A 17,199-nucleotide genomic window follows, 5' to 3' on the forward strand; every position below is an offset into this window, starting at 1 on the left:
CAATTCCTTGTGGTTGTAGGATGGAGGTCCTATTTCTTTTCTCCTGTCTGCCAGGGGTCAGTCTCAGGTCTCAGAGGAAACCCCCATTTTCTGTCACACAGCCCCTCCACCTTCAAAGCCCAAAAGGAAAGCATCTCTATGGCATGGAATCCTTCTCACATTTTGAGTCTCTCTTTTCTCTCTCTCTCTCTCTCTTTTTTTTTTTCCAGGAAAGCTCTGCCCTTTTTATGGACTTGCCCACCTGGGGTAATTCCCTTTCTTAAGGTCAGCTAATTTGGTACCTTAATTACATCTACAAAATCCCCTAATCCCTAGAACAGTGTTTGACTGAATAATGGGAAGAAGAAGCATGTACACCATGGGGCAGGGATCTTAGGGGCCACGCTAGAAGTCTGTTTACTGCAAATGTATACAAGAATAAAAGCCTTGGAATCAATCTCAACCTGACTGTCACTGTCAGGTAAAGCTTCAAGAAGTCTACTCTGCTCCATTTAAGGACAGGGATGGTCCCCCTTGAGGCTCAGGAGAAGTGATGACAGGTGCTGGACCACACAGTTCCAGTATCTTCTGTGATGACAACAAATGCCCCTCTGAGAAACACGAATATGGGACATAGACAGAGTCTGTGTCTCTCATTCCAGAGGAAAGAGAAACTTAAAAATCCAAAGAAATGGGGTTGTTTCCACCCCTTTCTTTGCTGCTCTGTAAGAGGAAGTCTAACTCCCCTCTCTGTAGGCACAAACACAGCCAGTCTGGACCGACTCTTGAGGCTTGCCTAGAACTGACTGGAATAAAAGGCAGGTAGATCCGGCAACCTGTTATCACTAAAAAAAACAGTGTCTTATACTCCCAAGTTATGTGTGTGAATGGCTGAAAACACCTTCACCCTCAATTCCATGAAATGAGAAGAGTACTTCAGTAGGCCAATTCTGAGGTATAGACTGAGAAGCAATAGGTAAAAAGAAAAAAAAATTTCTCATGACTCAGAGGTGACCTCAAGGGGCAAAAATGAGAGTGAAAGTGGGTTTTGGTTTTTGCAGGTTTTTGTTGGCTATGCCCATGGCATGCAGAATTTCCCTGGGCAGGGACTGAACCCATGCTACAGCAACAACCTGGGCCACAGCAGTGACAGCCCTGGATCCTTAGCCCACTGAGCTACCTGGGAACTCCTGAAAGTCTTCTTTGATATTATAGGAGGTTTTTGTTTTATTTTTCTTCATTAAAGTGAACCAAGCCTACCAGACTTTGAACAGCTTAGGGTTTTTTAAGTTCTTCTAAGTCCTACCCTTAGCTTCAGTCTGGTATGCTCTAAACTCTCTCTGGGATAGATCATTTTTCTTCATTATGAATTTTAAAATGGAAATTTTAACAGGTTAATGCTTCTTCCCCAAGAAGAAACATCATTAAAATGTAAAACACCACGTGAAGAATAACACTCCAGCACTCACTGGCCATCTCCCTGCCCACCCACCTTCCCTGTCTTATCTTCCACCCTCTGCCCCGCACTTGACTCAGACCCAGAAAACTCAGTTTGTGATCAGAGAACAAGGAGGGGGGGGGGGCGCTAAGACTCAAAGATCTAAAATGGAGACAGTTGAGGGCACATGAATGGTAGGGATGGGAAAGAAGACTAGGATAAATGGAACATGTTTCTTCCATGACAAATAGACGATACATGCGGATATTAAATGGAATGCCTTTCTCTTAAACATGTAAGGTCTATTTTTCAACATTAAATTAAACTTGGTAGCTGGATGTGAATCTGAGCACCTGCAAAATATGAGGTTCCATGGCACTGTGGGATCAGTGCACTAAGTTGTCGTGAGACATGTTTCTACAATATTTTCTTAGCCTCTTTGCTGAAAACTCCCATCTTGTCCTGCTTTACTTTACCCCATCTTCCTGCTTGAAAAAAACAGTCACAGTGATGGTAAATGACTTAAGCTTAAGAACAAAGACCTAAAGGCCTAAGTTATTCATAGGGTCAGCTGAATAAGGACATAATGCATTGGTCTAGACACACCGGACCTGTGCAGATTGGCACGCCGTTTGCACAAGCATGATATGTTCTCTAAAGAAAAAGAGAAAGAGGAACCTCATGGCCAAGTGGTTTAGGAGCGGTCATTAGCAGAATATGCATTAGCAAAGAGAACCAAGGTGCAAACCTAGGCACGCTGGGTTGCCGAAAATAGGCATGCCTTTTGTGGAAGCACAGTGAGGATTCTCTGAAATGCTATGCATAGATAGCTAACTCAAATGCTAATGATTGTTAAATGCCTAAAGGTCAGAGTAAAAGTTTAACCATCTAGCAGCTATGTGACTTTTAAAATAATAAAAGAATTTATAAAATAATAAAAAAAAAACCCTATATCCTTCACCTACAACCCCCTTCTCACTTGAGGTAATCCTAAAGAGCACAATAAAAAGCAGTGTGGTTTCTTGAGGCAGGGCTCTTGGTCCCTGAGACCTTGAGTCCCCTGGTTCCCACCTTTACTTAAGATAAACGTCTCTGTGTCTTGTTTTATATTAACTTTTTTCCTTAAGTTTCACAGCACCCATTCTTCAGCCCCATCCTGCTAAGCTGGTCTCGGCACTAAATGGCAGGAGTTCTGGGTTCTAGTTCCCTCATGTAGCCGTGAGAAGACTAGTGGGTAAGTTAGTTATTGTCTAGAAACCGGCTTCTATGTCTATACAGTGGATACGAATATACTCCACCTACTTTATATTAGTAGGTTCTTGAGAAAGTGAAATTATAGATAGATGTTTATATGTTTGAAAAAGAATATAATTCTCTGAAAAAAAAGTTTCTGAAAAGAAATTTCCAACAATCCATGAGGGTGTGCAAAGTGGCCTGCCTTCATACAAGAGAAAAAGGGGAAAGTCCATAATAAAAATAGTTTGGGACCCCATTTTCCTACATAAAGAGAGCTGGGGTCATGGAGATCTAACTAGTGATATCCATTCACAGACAAACCATCCCATGGACGTGTACGTATCACTGAGAGCAGAAAGGATTATTATGCTTATGTCTATGAACAAAATGAAATCCCAGACAGGCTTCATCTGAAATATCAAGAAATTGAAAGGAAAAGAAAATACCCAAATATTGGCTTTTGAAGCTATTTACTAGTCACACATGTATAAAGACATTGAGCAGGGAAGAGGAAATCATTATACATGTATTCAGAATTGCTACATCCTTCTAGAGTCAACTCAGGAGAAAGATATTCTTAAATTAATTACATTTTAAAGATTAAATTTCTTTATTATCTTTTACATGAATAGATATGGCCTCTTTCCTGTGGAAGTCAAAGTCATTTACAAATCATAAAACATACTTCCTAATTTTTCCTGTGTTTACACAAATGTATAGAATACCCCCTAGCAAGGCAATGTTCCTACCAGCACAGGCAAAAATTTAAAGTACATTCAATTAAATAAATATTTTTGGAATTGAGTGAGTCTGATTAGTGCTCAGTATGATGGATATTATGGGGAATAAACAAACAGAAAAAGTCCAAAGACATAATTCAAGCAGGGTACTAAAACAGATATGGAAGTATAAAATGCTACAAGACAATTGTGCTACAAGAAAATTACCATGTAAGATGGCCTTGGGGTTGAAGAAGATATTTGGTCTCAGCTATAAAGTAGACAGAAGGGCAGACTTCTAGGACAGGAGTCCATTGTGAACAAATGTATGAGAGTGGGATGGGGCAGGACTTTTACAGGGGAAAATGTAGAGCATAAAATGGATGGGGGCAGTAGTGGGGACATAAACATAAGGACAAAGTTGGTAAAACATTTTGAAAGCTAAGTTAACAATTTTGACAAGATGCTTTAGCCAAACTACTGAAGGATTTTGAAAATAGCTATGATGTCAATGGAGCTATGCTTGGGGAAGATGAATCTTGCATCACTGTGGGTTCAATTTGAAGAGGGAAAGCTTGAAAGGCTCCATCAGTTAAATACGGTAGCACTAGTGTGGGCAAGAGATGCTGCAAATTTAGGTAGAATTACTGAAATAAAATAGGAGTGGTGCTATAGAAAAATAGGCAGAATTTTGCTCTGCAAATGTACAATATCTATAAATCAGAATAATGTGCTTATTTGTTTTCATCTAATTATTAACCACTAAACTATGGAAAATGATCTGTTACAAGAAAATAGAATGTCAGCATTATTGACTTTCACAATATCAAAATAATGACGTTGCTGGCAGAGATAAGGAAGTGGGGGGGGGGGGAAGTGATGGAAAATTGTGAGTACCAATGTCTTTATCTCTCAATATAGAGGTCAAGAAACACCGTCCATGTCTGATGAAACAAAACGTAGAGGTTGAAGTAAGGTGTTGAAGTTCTAGAATTAACCAGTGAAAGAACTGAAGCTAGGGTGGGAAAAGACAGGGGAGAAGGGGTGGTGTGAGTGATACCAGCTCTCACTTATTATCAAAAATTCAACAGACAGTATCTAAAGTTGGTAATTCAAGGAGTTCCTGTTGTGGCTCAGTGGTTAATGAATGCTACTAGGAACCATGGGGTTGCAGGTTCGATCCCTGGCCTTGCTCAGTGGGTTAAGGATCTGGCATTGCCATGAGCTGTGGGGTAGGTGGCAGACGCGGCTCAGATCCCAAGATTCTGTGGCTCTGGCGTAGGCCAGCAGCTACAGCTCCGATTAGACCCCTAGCCTGGGAACCTCTATATGCCATGGGAGTGGCCCCAGAAAGGGCAAAGAGACAAAAATAAATAAATAAATAAATAAAGTTGGTACATCAAGAAATAACAGCACAAGGTCATTGCTAACACTATAAATGTTATCACAGGGAAAGAAAGCAATGGTGAACAGGGCTAGGATGGGACAGGGGCTATTGCTTTTTGTCACAAATTCTGCTGTCATCATTTGATTTTTACCCATGTGCATGCATTACTTTGATTAAAAATGTAAATTAAATTAAAAATCAAAATCTAATTGATGAGATTTGGCAACAGTTTCAACAGAAAAAGAAGAGTGAGAGGTTGACTGATTCCCCACGTCTAATTGACTGAGTGTTTGGTGAGCAAAACCGTAACGTTTACTGTGGAAGTCAAGAGAAAAGACGCAGAGTGAGGTGAGAGAGGGACTTTGCTTCCCCACATAAATTTAAAAGTTAAAATGAGTTCTCATGCAGTCATGGCAGATGTTACACAGGATTGTCGTCAAACATTAGGGCTAGGTCAAATCATAGATGCATTGCTTGGACGGAGTTAATTCAACTTTTGAGCAAAGCACAGCACGGAAGATGTCAGCTTGCTTTATTTGTTTTCGGACCAGCAAAACCCAACCTGACATAGAAAAAAGACACTGAACAATCCCATAATGGCTGAACTCAAGAGAAATATGAAACTCCCATCCTGTGCCCTGGCTTTTGCTGAATTCAATGAGTTTAGCCTCATTTAAGCTAATCAAAGAAAAAAAGAGCAATGATAGAAGAGATTAAAAAGGACTATGCATTTTAACTAAAGATAGAAAAATTATGGCACTGCCTTTTAAGCAGCACCTATTATTTTCAGCATTTTGAAATGATATTAAACACAAATGTAAAAATCATCAAAGAATAAAAAAGCATCACAGTAATCTCAGTCAACATTTGGCACATTGTAAAATTCTATTAGAAATGGTATCTCTAACGGGATATATAATGTTCACATAAATTTGGTTAATCAATTCATATGACCAAGAATTAAATGAGTATGGACACAGCCGCAATCCAGCTGATAAAATGTTTTGACAAGTCAACAGAATCCCTTTGTCATCCTGAAAGTAAAAAAGTCCTCATTTTCTGAAGAAAGTATGAAGGATATGTAATATTGTTAAGGGGAGATACATCCTTGAAGCCAAATTGAGCTTCCTGACCAAGTCACCTCTCTTCTTAATACCCTATGGTGTGGAATAGTCTGACTCATTTTTTGAGGCTGGACCACTGACAATTTTTGAGTCCCACCTCTCCTCTTTCTTCTCCTTTGCCCCAGATCTGGGTAAGCTGATGACGGAAACTGACCACACTCTCCTTTGGTGCCAGCGAAGAAGTTCCAACCACACAAGGCTTGCCTGCCAGTGGGACTCTCAGGCCAGCCCCTCCCTCTATATCCACAATGAAAACCAAAGCCACTTGCCTCTTCTTTCACTCAAGCCGTTTTGGAGTGGCTCTGGCACCTGCCCTTGGCAGAGGACTCATTATGTGAGCAATAACTTTTTCATATTCTTTTGGTTGATGCCTAGTGGCATCATCACTCTAGACATCCAAACCAGTTTTGCTCTCCGTGGGGCAACCACGAGGGCATTTTTGCCACCTTTCAGATAAATGACAAAATAATAATGGTGATCACTTACCTAGTGCTTGCTAGGTGCCAGACATTACCCTGAGAGCTTTACATTAATCAACTCATTAAATCTGTATGGAAGTCCCATGACATAGGTACTATTATGATCGACCTTATTATGAAGTTGAAGATACTAAGATGCAGAAAGGTTAAGCCCTGTGTCCCATATCACACAGCTAGAAAGAAGCAGAGCAGGATTTGAACCCAGGCCCTCGGGCTTTAAAAGCAAGCCTTTCACCCCTGGATTTTTGCAATCTGATACAGAAAGAGCCACAAAGACCAGAATAACCTGGCTGCTGCCCACCTTTCAAGCCTCATTGCATACAGCACTCCGCCTGCTTTCAGACAGATACTGGTGCTCACATTGTTCCTTCTGCCACTGGGTCTTGCTCCTGCATGTCTTCTCCTCTTTGCCAACGTAGCTCTTATTCAAACTGTAGCTCTCAAGGAAGCCTTTTCTGATCACTGGCCTCCCTCCTATCTATTCCCCAACTAGTTCAAATCTTCTTATTACAAGCTCCAGAGTAAACCGTGTACCTCCCATTTAGGCTTGTATCAGTTTTCTAGGTTTGCCTCTATTTGTGTGATTATTTGGCTGTTTTTCTCTCTCAGTAAACCATAAGCTCAGTGACAGCAGGGACTATGTTTATTTTTACTTATTGTTATACTTTGGCAGTGCCTGGCACTGAAATAGGTCCTCTATAAATGTTACATTTGAGAAATAAACAAATAATACCCAGTCATTTCCATTTCAGACAGTCATATAGACTGCCCTTACCTAGACTGACCCGGTCTCGGAAATTTATAAGCAAATGGGTTTTGTGGATTGCTGCCATTTTCTCTGCTCTGAAATTGTAATCCTTACAGCCCATGGGGGGGGGGTTTCTAGAGGGGCATAAAGGCTGTCTTTCCTTTCCCTGGGTCCCTTTACAAGCCCCCTACAAAGCAGTCTCACACTTCTGACTTGGCAAGGCCCACTCAGCGCCCCTCCAAGGGCAGAGTGGGAAGAAGACAGGGGCAAATTCTGTGTCATTCATGGTGGATGCACTCTGTCCCCATGTCCAAACAAAGATGGCCTGTGTCTGTGCATGGGTATGCAGCTCTGCTGTTCAGGGTTCCTTTTCACCACAACCTGAAGCTGCACAAGATGAGCTGATTACCCACCTTCCTGAAGAGAAAAATCTAGAAGTGAGGAAGAGCAAAGAGAGGCGCAAAATGTAATTGAATGTTCACTATCTCCCAAGTGATTTTCATAATTTTTAAAAGTCAGTATTCATTGAATATTGGCTGAAGTTGCTAATAAGCATCTCCGTTTTATAGGTGAGAAACTTAATAACTTCAGTTGTGTGGCTAGTATTTAACAGTGGCTATGTCAGGATTCAAACCCAGGTCTGAATGGTACCAAATGCAATGCTCTCTCTATCTTAGGATGATGGATCCGTCCTGGCCCCTGAATCCAAAAGAGGAGAATCTTATCATATCAGGATTTGAGGAATTTGGCCCTAAAAGGGAAATCTTAATTTTCTTTTTTTCCTCAGCAACTTTCTGGCCTCAATAACAAATTCATTCTAAGATGCCATTTTAAAATGCTGTGAAGAACCATACAAAAAAATAAACTCAAAATGGATTAAAGATCTAGATATAAGACCAGAAACTATAAAACTCTTAGACGAAAACATAGACCAAACACTCTCCAACATAAACGACAGCAACATCTTCTCAGATCCACCTCTTAGAGTAATGACAGCAAAAACAAAAATAAACAAATGGGACCTAATTAAACTTAAAAGTTTCTGCACAGCAAAGGAAACCCTAAACAAAACAAAAAAAAACAACCCACAGAGTGGGAGAAAATATTTGCAAATGAATCAACTGACAAGGGATTCATCTCCAAAATTTATAAACACCTCCTATGGCTCAATACCAAAAAAAACAAACGACCCCATCAAAAAGGGCAGAAGATCTAAACAGACAATTCTCCAAAGAAGACATACAGATGGCCGAGAAACACATGAAAAGATGTTCAACATCACTCATTATTAGAGAAATGCAAATCCAAACCACTGTGAGGTACCACCTTACACCAGCCAGAATCGCCATCATCAAAAAGTCTACAAACAATAAGTGCTGGAGAGGGTGTGGAGAAAAAGGAATCCTATTATGCTGTTGGTGGGATTGTAAATTGGTGCAACCATTGTAGAAAACAGTATGGAGATGCCTCAGAAAACTAAACATAGAACTCGCATTTGCTCTAGCAATCCTACTCCTGGGCATCTATCCAGAGAAAACCACGACTCACAAAGACACATGTAACTCCAATGTTCATTGTAGCACTATGTGCAACAGCCAAGACATGGAAACAACCTAAATGTCCATCGGCAGAGGAGTGGATCAAGAAGAGGTGGTACATAAACACAGTGGAATATTACTCAGCCATTAAAAGGAACAAAATACCAGCATTTGTAGCAACCTTGATGGACCTAGAAATTATCATGCTAAGTGAAGTCAGTCATACAATGAGACACCAACATCAAATGCTTTCACTGACATGTGGAATCTGAAAAAAGGACAGAATGAACTTCTTTGCAGAACAGATACTGACTCTCAGACTTTGAAAAGTTTATGGTTTCCAAAGGAGACAGTTCAGGGGGTGGGAGGACACGCTAGGGTTGTGGGATGGAAATCCTATAAAATTGGATTGTGATGATCATTGTACAACTATAAATGTAACAAATTCATTGAGTAATAAAAAAATAAAATAAATTTAAAAATAAAAATAAAATGCTGAGAAGAGATATTTTTACTTACTACAAGAAAACCTTTCCTTTTATCATGATTTTTTTAAATTAATAATCATTAAATAAGAAGACAGATGGCCTAATTGTTCAAGATTCTTTCTTAGAGCTGAAGGGTAAAAAAAAAAAAAAAATGAATGAATGAAGATCTTTCTCTTAAAATAACACAATGAGAGGAAGACCCTGGAGTTCCCATTGTAGCTCAGCCAGTTAAGAATCCAACTAGATCCATGAGGATGCAAGTTTGATCTCTGATCTCGCTCAGTGAGTTAAGGATCTGGCATTGCCACAAGCTGTGGCTCAGATCTGGCATTGCTGTGCCTGAGTCGTAGGCTGGCAGCTGTAGCTCCAATTCCACCCCTGGCCCAGGAACTACCATATGCAGCAGGTGTGGACCTAAAAAAGGAAAAAAAAAAAAAAAAAAAAGAAGTCTCCTTGTAACTCTGTCAATAGGAGGAAAGAAACAAATAGGAGAGAAAGGTAAATAAAATCCTATGGGAATCAGCAACAGATTCTATGAGAGAGAATATTTCTGAAAATGTTGGGGAGAAAGAAGTAACTGAAGCTGAAAATGAGCTGGGTTCCTGAGTTAGGAGACCATTCCCAGCCTGCAAGGACCCCTAGGTCCCATGCAAGAAGTAGAGAGAAGTCAGAGGCTGTGCCCTGTGGAGGCAGGGGCCACTGGGTGGCCACACGGAGATTCTGAAGGGGAGACTCAACATTGGTCTCTGAAAGGCCATGGCGTGTGCTGTCATCATGAGCTCCTCTATGGCTCAAAGAGTGCAGCCAGCCCTGGAAACCATCTGGTAGATGCCTAAATGTCTCTTAGATGGATGTCACTCAATCACGTGGCTTTTCAACAAAGGGAAACTGAAAGAGAAAAGGAAGACAGCCAAACTGGAAACAGCACGGCTCCTCATTCTGGCCTTGGGATGACAGAGGGATAGGCGTGCACTATTAGTTAAAGAATGGCAGTGTGCTGTTCTGCCTGAGTATAACTTTTTGAGATATCTGAGCAGATAATCAATCAGTTCTAGGCCAACCATCCCTCACAAGGTCCAGGGTGCTGTGCCCTTTGCAGGGCTTTTATTTCTATTTAATTAATTTCTCCATCTGTTCACCAAATACAATGGCAGTGTTTATCTTTGCATTTGAAAAAGTTCTGGCACACAGTGAGTCTCTATAAATATTTAGTCAATGTAAGACACACTAAAAGGAAAAGCATGTGTTCACTTAGCAGAATTTAGAGTTATAAAGAACGAAAACCAGAGTTCCTGTGGTGGTGCAGCAGAAGCAAATCTGACTAGGAACCATGAGGTTGTGGGTTTGATCCCTGGCCTTGCTCAGTGGGTTAAGAATATGGCGTTGCTGTGAGCTGTGGTGTGGGTCACAGACGCAGCTTGGATCTGGCGTTGCTGTGGCTGTGGCATAGGCCCGCAGCTGTGGCTCCAATTTGACCCCTAGCCTGAGAATCTCCATATGCCACATGGGTGTTGCACTTAAAAAAAAAAGAAAAATGAAAAGCAACCCAGGTTTGATTCGTAATGTTCTTAATGACCATTGGTGTCCACTGGACTCTCTGAGGACCAAAGTCTAATATATGAGACTGTGCAACTATGTGGGCAACTAAGGAATCAAGCTACCAAATCTGCAAGGGCAAGTCTCTTGTTTCCAAAAAGGCCTCATTTGGAATTAAACTTGATTCTGAAATTCTAATAAGAACTTGCTTCCATTTTTGTTACATGACTTGGCACTGGACACACTTCTCCCTGGGAGAAGCCTATGTAAAGTTGAGTAAATATTACAATGTTCATTGTAATATTTACAATGGGTTAGGTTTAGGGTTAGGGTTAGGGTTAGGGTTAGGGTTAGGGTTAGGGTTAATGTTCATTTTCATTACAATGTAAATATTACAATATTCACACGCAAATATTACAATGGCAGGGAAATTCTAGCACTTTTGTACGGTGCCAGGGTCTTGAGATTTCTGCTAGAGTTCATGGGAAATGTTTTTTTTTTTTGTTTTTTTTGTTTTTTTTTACCCAGCACTTCCAGTAGCAGGAACTTCTTCTCAACTATAACAAGCATTAGCAAAGTTCTGCCACCAAGAGCATCATGTGTATGGTCCAGGGACAAGCAGTCGGTATAAATGGAGGGGGAGGCTGCAGCCCAAATACCTAAACACAGGTTTCTTTCACTCAGAGCTCTGGGAAGCAAATTCCCATCCTTGAAGAAGGAATGTATTGATAGACCTTCAAACAGGTGATGTTTTAATGAATGCCTACAAGGAAACAACTGGTGATAATGAAACCTCCTTGTCAGAAACTCTTCATCTGTCCTTTTCACCTAGCCTTGGCCTTCTCCATTCAATTTAATTGTACTTTCTAGTCCCTCCAGCAAGTTTTACTTGTTATTTTGGTCTTGTTAAGGTTGGGGGAGGAGGTGGAAACAGTAGAAACGCAAAGGAGAAGACTAAGTGGAGAATTTACCTTTAAATTACCATAACACTAGATGATAAATGAGTTTATGTAAAAAGATGCCTACTCTAGAAACAGTGACATTTTTGCATTGCACAATTAGTTTATGGAGTGGGTATGCATGTGGTCCCAGGTACTGCTAAAGTGCAAGGGTGGTATTTTTATAAATGTCAGTTTTACTCCTCTCTCTCTTTCGGACTAACATGGTTTGGGGGGATCTGGTACAAATTTGCAGAGAAATAAACTGGACATACACAAGTGAGGTGCCTTAATGCTTATAACAAATCTGCAGAACTAGTCTCTCCAAGCCCTGGAGGATTTTAATTGTATGTGGATTTAGAGGATTCAAAATTAGGTCCTAATGGCTTCCCCTGGGTGTGACTTAGCTGCAATGTAGCCAATATCAAAGTCTTGTCAACTTCTGCATGTGATGCTTATTTTCTTTAGACCCAGTTTCATGTTCATAGACCACTCAGTATGGCTAATCCAGCCTGCATATTTTCATGGAGAAATATTTTATAGAGGAGGAAAGAGCTATTAAGGCCCCATCATCAAGGCTTAACCAAAAAGTTTCAAGGCAGGCATGTTCCCCAGGACATGGGAGAATTTAACTCAAGAGCACTAGTAGAATGTAATCCAGACCATCGTCAAACATCTACAATCACCTGCATGAACACAGGCAACCAATTTTGGAGGCACACCTGGAAGGAAAAATCAGAGGTGGCCCTCCTCACAAAAATACTTTCACAATCAACAGTGACATCCTTCCTTGTAGCTCAGGATGGAGGACATGTAGTAAAAGAGCCTTAGTCCCTCAGTGCCTGATGTGTGCCTTTGGTAGCACAATGGAGGCAGGTGCCTGGAAGGGCCTAAACAGAGAAATAGCCCCTGATCTAACACTTGAAAATCTCTGGGGCCAACAGCTCTAAGCCTTCCCTAGACATTCTCTCCCTGTTAAAGTCTTTTCACAGATTCTTTTAAAGGTACAAAATTTTCATTGTTATGAATTTGAAGTTATTTGGTGAGACACAGATTTCCGTTTAGCCTATTGCTGAAGGATTCCTAAAGGAAACTATTATAATTCTTTGTTCTTAAACAAATAAAGTATGTTCTTTATCTTCCAGGAAGCTGATAATACGATAGGTGCAGCTTTAAGGACTAATTATACTAAATAGCAGGGCATAACTCAAAAGAGAGACTACATCTATTATGTAGAATTCCCTAAAGAAACATTAGGAATTTTACATGCATTGATTGCTAGTTAGCATTAGAAAGACGTTTATGAGTTGACTCCACCAAAGCCACAACTATTTGCATTAGCAAGCAAGCAACATAAGCTAACTGATAAGAATTCAGTGATATAATGCAATTAATACAGTTATGTCTGTTAATTAGCTTTTTCCAACTGTCAAAGAAGATGCCTTTCAGGAGTCAAACTTATTTTACTGATTAAAAATGAGAATCCATCTTGTAAACCTAAGATGGACTTTCCTTTGATCTAATTAAAGGAAGAGGTGGCATACTCAAAATTTGGGCCTCTCTGACATAAATTAACATATTCATAAATGAGATAGATGGATATTTTGCAATTAACATGGGACAACCAGAATAAAGCCTAATTAGTAAACATGCTTTCTTTATTAACTTGCAGGTCAAGTTCTGTTTTATTATCAACCAATAGTGATAGAACAGTGTAATTTTTTTTCAAAGAAAATTTATTGGCTCAGAAATTCTGAGCACTCTATCACAGAAATGTGACTTGTTTCTTCATTTCCAGACACCTGTTAGCTCATAACCAGAAGTATATACACAAACTGCTGTTTTTTATGCCCAACTGGAGAATTTCAGCCCGGAGCAGGTTTATGGGTTTCCTGAAAGAGTCCATTTTTACTCTTATAACCCTAAAGGCATTTTTATACTGCCTGTAGACACCAAAGGCCCTCTTAATCCTCTAGTGGATCTGCTCACTTCAATGTTGCACCTCTGTAGTTCTCAGTGGCTGAATTTCTTGGTTAGATTTTCAGTCTAAAAAGGTTAATAGATACAAACTATTACATTTAGAATGGATAAGCAATGAGGTCCTGCAGAGGGAACTATACGCAATCATTTGTGATAGAACATGATGGACGATAATATAAGAAAAAGAATGTTATGTATATGTATGATCGGGTCACTTTGCTGTACATCAGAAATTGACAGAACATTGTAAATCAACTATACCCTAATAAAAAAATTTTTTAAAGCGGCCTCAACTAGATCATGCACCAAGTATAAATGTCTATCTTCCAAACAAGTTATTGATTAGAAGCATATTATGGTTGTTGGTTTTTTTTTTAATTATTAACAATGAAGTCCAAATAGGTCTTAAAATATAATGCCAACAGTCTTATTCCTTTAACTCCCTGGCCCCCACACTTCATCCGTGCCTGTCTTTCAAAGCTTTCAATGAATCCAGGGCCTCCCACAGAAATCAGTGCTTGGAGAAGGATATGGACGTGCCTCTACCACCCAGAGCATGTCAGATCCTGACTAGATGCCAAGCCAAAGCAGCCAGGAGGCTTGGGAAGTTCTAAGTTGAAATACATGTTCCAGGTTCAGTCTTCTGTAGTCTCAGGGAAGAGACTAGTTAAGATCACCACAGGCATATACAGTTCGTTAAGGGGTCTATGTATCCTAAAAATCCTTATCACATGAGATATATGCCAAGGAGTTGTTTAGCAATGTTAATTGGAAATCCCAATACCTTTTAAAATTGTACCCTGAAAAATCAAATACCTGGGAATACACCTGACCAAGGAGATAAAAGACTTATATGCTGTGAACTATAAAACATTAATCAAGGAAATTAAAGATGTAAAGAAATGGAAAGATATTTCATGCTCCTGGGTCAGAAAAAGTAATATTGTAAAAATGGCCATTCTACCCAAAGCAATCTACAAATTCAATGCAATCCCTATCAAATTATCCAGGACATTTTTCACAGAACTAGAACAAACAATCCAAAAATTTATATGTAGCAATAAAGACCCAGAATTGCCAAAGCAATTCTGAGGAACAAAAACCAAGTAGGAGGCATAACTCTCCCAGAGTCAGGCAATATTACAAAGCCACAGTCATCAAGTACCAAAACAGACAGACCAATAGAACAGAATAGAACCCAGAAATCAACCCAGAAACCTATGGTCATTTAATCTTTGACAAAGGAGGCAAGAACATAATATGGGAAAAAGACAGTCTTTTCAGCAAGTATTGCTGGGAAACCTGGACAGCTGCATGCAAATCAATGAAACTAGAACACAAACTCACACCATGCACAAAAATAAACTCAAAATGGCTGAAAGACTTAAATATAAGACAAGACACCATCAAACTCCTGGAAGAGAACATAGGCAAAACACTCTCTAACATCAGCCTTACAAATTTTTTCTCAGGTCAGTCTCCCAAAGCAACAGAAATAAAAGCAAAAATAAACCAGTGGGACCTAATCAAACTGACAAGCTTTAGCACAGCAAAGGAAACCAAAAAGAAAACAAAAAGACAACTTACAGAATGGGAGAAAATAGTTTCAAATGATGCAACTGACAAGGGCTTAATTTCTAAATATACAATTTATACAACTCAACAGCAAAAAAGCCAACAACCCAATGGAAAAATGGGCAAAAGACCTGAACAGATATTTCTCCAAGGAAGATATACAGATGGCCAACGAGCACATGAAAAAAAATGCTCCACATCACTGATTATTAGAGAAATGCAAATCAGAACTACCATGAGATACCACCTCACACCAGTCAGAATGGCCATCATTAAAAGTCCACAAGTAACAAATGCTGGAGGGGGTGTGGAGAAAAGGGAACCCTCCTGCACTGTTGGTGGGAATGTAAGCTGGTATAACCACTATGGAGAACAGTATGGAGGTACCTTAGAAAACTGTACATAGAACTACCATATGACCAAGAAATACCACTCTCGGGCATACATCCAGACAAAACTTTCCTTAAAAATGACACATGCATCTGCATGTTCATTGCAGCACTATTCACAATAGCCAAGACATGGAAACAACCCAAGCATCCCTCAACAGACGATTGGATTAGGAAGATGTGGTATATATATACGTATATATATACACACACATATACACACAATGGAATACTACTCAGCCATCAAAAAGAACAAAATAACGCCATTTGCAGCAACCTGGATGGAACTAGAGACTGTCATACTGAGTGAAGTAAGTCAGAAAGAGAAAGACAAATACCATATGACATCACTTATATCTGGAATCTAATATATGGCACAAATGAACATTTCCACAGAAAAGGAAATCATGGACTTGGAGAATAGAATTGTGGTTGCCAAGGGGGAGGGGGAGGGAGTGGGATGGATTGGGAGCTTGGGGTTAACAGATACAGACTATTGCCTTTGGAATGGATTAGCAATGAGAACCTGCTGTGTAGCACTGGGAACTATGTCTGGTCACTTATAATGGAGCAGGATAATGTGAGAAAAAAGAATCTATACATGTATGTGTAACTGGGTCACCATGCTGTACAGAACACTGTAAACCAGCTATTATGGAAAAAAAATAAAATCAATTTGTATTTACTTCACATCAATACATCATTACTCTTTACTACAAACTCTGCATAGGAATGCCTCTTCTAGCTACCTTTCTTCTCTAAAACTAAAAGCTACTCTTTCTTGTTTCTTGTTTCTCTTATTTGCTCTCACATATTTGATCTCTACCACACAACTTTCTTATTTGTTTCCAATTGCTTTTTGTTCACTAGGATTTTCTCCATCAGACTATGACATTTGGCACATCTAGATTCAATCATCTACTAACTACAATCTTAGAAAAATAGCTGGACTTTGAGTACATGTTTCTTCATCTGTACAGTGAGGATAATGATGTTATCTACTGAAATAAAATGATGTATTTAAGAAACAAAGTGGAATGTCTAACAGATTATTTATTAAGTACTTTATTAACACTAGCTATTGATGGCATTATTTGAAATATTCAAGGGGCCTTGACAGATGTTCATTTCTCCAAAAATTACTTTTTATTAAAGAATTTCTGGCTTGACAGAACCTAGGTCGCTTGGGGTAGAATGGACAACAAACACATCCAATTAATCACATGAGTGTTTACTGAGTATATATTAACACTGTGCTGACGTTTGGCATAGAAGTGCCTCTTCTCAATAATTTCTCTAGATTGGGGCAGTAGAATAGTTATACTGACAGCTAAAATTCCAAATATGAAAGGAAAAGACACACTGGAAAGGTTATTCTCAGCAAGAAAATTGGTTAGCCTCTTGCTTCTAGAACATTAGGCACACAGTTTAGTTCATTGCAGAGAACAGCTTTAAGAACACACGTTTTCATACCACAATTTAATTTCCCTACTAAGTAAGAAAAGCTTATCTCTGCTGAAGTTGTCTGCTGCCGATCAGAATATTCTTTTGAAAATATTTCAGGACAGGGGTCAGGATAATGTCACAGCAAGTTTCCAACCTCTTAACAGACATGAAATATTCATAGATTTCTATTCAGATGTGT

General features: G+C 39.5%; 2 protein-coding genes across 9 annotated transcripts in view; one reads left to right on the plus strand and one right to left on the minus strand.

The window, feature by feature from the left end:
- Nucleotides 1-17,199, plus strand: part of LOC102160801 (uncharacterized) — a 1,256,521-nt gene that overhangs the window by 1,092,670 nt on the left and 146,652 nt on the right. Inside the window, exon 11 of one of the 8 annotated variants that reach the window (XR_014806265.1) lies at nt 210-3,079. The exons of the other annotated variants lie outside the window; for them this stretch is intronic. The gene's annotated coding sequence lies outside the window, so the exon portion shown is untranslated. Of the gene's footprint in view, nt 1-209; nt 3,080-17,199 lie in introns of those variants that run through there. 8 annotated transcript variants of the gene reach the window in all.
- The window catches only part of LOC106508906 (uncharacterized), a 352,985-nt gene that overhangs the window by 105,103 nt on the left and 230,683 nt on the right, over nt 1-17,199 (minus strand). The window lies entirely within an intron of this gene.

Source organism: Sus scrofa, chromosome 1, assembly GCF_054392235.1.
Source record: "Sus scrofa isolate SSC_HxYL_T2T_F1_AM1 chromosome 1, Sscrofa_HxYL_maternal_Yorkshire_Landrace_v2.0, whole genome shotgun sequence".
NCBI classification, from domain to species: domain Eukaryota; kingdom Metazoa; phylum Chordata; class Mammalia; order Artiodactyla; family Suidae; genus Sus; species Sus scrofa.